The following is a 1,824-nucleotide window of genomic DNA, read 5'->3' as shown; positions in this document are numbered from 1 at the left end:
GTCCCTTTAAACTCCATAGTCCTCACTTTCACCCATATGGAATTGCCTATTCTGTGTATTTCAAGTATGTGGGTTTGTACAACTGTGGCTATTTAGGTCCAGTTTATTACACAGTGTCATGTTTTTGAAGCTTATTCATATTTTATCTTGTGATCCATTCTTTTGTTTGACATCAGAATTTTCCTAAGTCTTTAACACACACGCACATGCACACACACACACACGCATACACACACAGGCATGCTACAGTTCTTTTAATGTGGATAATACACAGAGGTCCAATATTGCCATTGGAACCATTCTTTGCACACAGTTCCATGGCATAAAGTACTGCCTTCCTGTAGGCACTCAACCTGCCCACCAACCCAGAGTGGCCAGCAAACACAGAGGATGCCAGCCCAACTGTGCTGCCCATTCTCAGAATGCCCCACAGCACCCACCCAGGCCAAGACTCCAACAATAGGTGTACCTCCCAGTGGCCAAGGAAGAGACCATCTGGGCAAGGGGAGGGGGCGGTCACAAAGGGAGGGAGAGATGAAAGGAGAGACAAGCAGGGAAATCCACGGCACCTGGTCCTCCCAGGTGGTCTTGCAACCAAGTACTAATCAGGCTCAACCTTGCTTTAGCTTCTGAGCTCAGAAATTACCAGGTGCCTTCATGGTGGTATGACTCTAGATGATGGCAGCCCAGACCAGGCACGCCAATACCCCGTGGTGTGGGGCCCTGCCATGCCAGCCTCACCGGCCCCTATCAGAGCCCTGGGGTGCCCAGCATCTGTGGCCAAACCACTCCTGACACATCCTTCAGCCCTCTGGGGCCCGACCATCAGGCTGTGACTTGGAGTTCCCAGGAGATGGCTATTACTCAGGGTGTGTGGCCAGTGGTAACAAGGCCTCATCCTCTGGAATTGAGTGGAGAAAAGCCCAGTGCTCTAATTCAATGCTGTCCTGGCACCAACTGAGGGTCTCTCACTGACATCTTCACTGCTTCATCCAGATATTCCACAAACCACTCGTGTTCCAGGCTGGGATTCTAGGGACGGCCTTCACGGGGTTGCAGCCTTCCCCAGTGACCAATCCCAAGTACCTATGCCTCAACTTCTGGAACCTTTCATAGGTAGTACCACTGTCAATGCTTAGGGTTAAAAAAAGCATATCCAAGACGCTGAAGACTTGTCCAGGTCATGCAAAAAGCTCAGAACTGAGGTCTGGTGGCCTTTAATGCTGTGATCTAAGGCCACACCATCTGCCAGGAGACATGTCAATCTCCAGGTAATCACAATCCGGTTGATTAAGTAACAAACAAAAGAGGGGCACAAATGTGTCATGTTGGGAGGGGGGGAGGGGGAAACATCACCCCCTCTACTTTTCCTACTTCCAGCTGACCAGGGGCCCAAGTCATCTCCTCAGTATCCTGTGGTCACATATTGTCCTGTTTTGACTCAGACAACATGGAGGGTCCCTGCCCTCAAGTAGTAATTTTCTCAATTTGGAGGCATACAGTTCAAGTCATGAAATGTCTTCAAGTGTAAAAATAAAGAAAAGATAAAAATCACCCAGACCTTTGAAATTCTGTATGAGGTGAGGGTGATATAAGGTCCCTTGAACTGTTGTTCTGGAAAGAGGGAGTGAGGAGGGAAGAAAAAGCTAATCTCCAGTGAATGTAACCTTCACGTGGACCCTGTTTAGTCATTTAATCTGTGCACTTGTTTAGCCATCATAACGTTTATTCAAGGTCTTTCTGGCCTAGTGTTTTTCATGGAGCTCACAGGCCTGAGGAGGTACTCAAAGTGAGAGGACTCAGTTCCTAGGCAGGTGGGATAAG

Source organism: Muntiacus reevesi, chromosome 1 (genome assembly GCF_963930625.1).
Source record: "Muntiacus reevesi chromosome 1, mMunRee1.1, whole genome shotgun sequence".
NCBI lineage: Eukaryota > Metazoa > Chordata > Mammalia > Artiodactyla > Cervidae > Muntiacus > Muntiacus reevesi.
Note: the sequence above shows the minus strand (reverse complement) of the source record.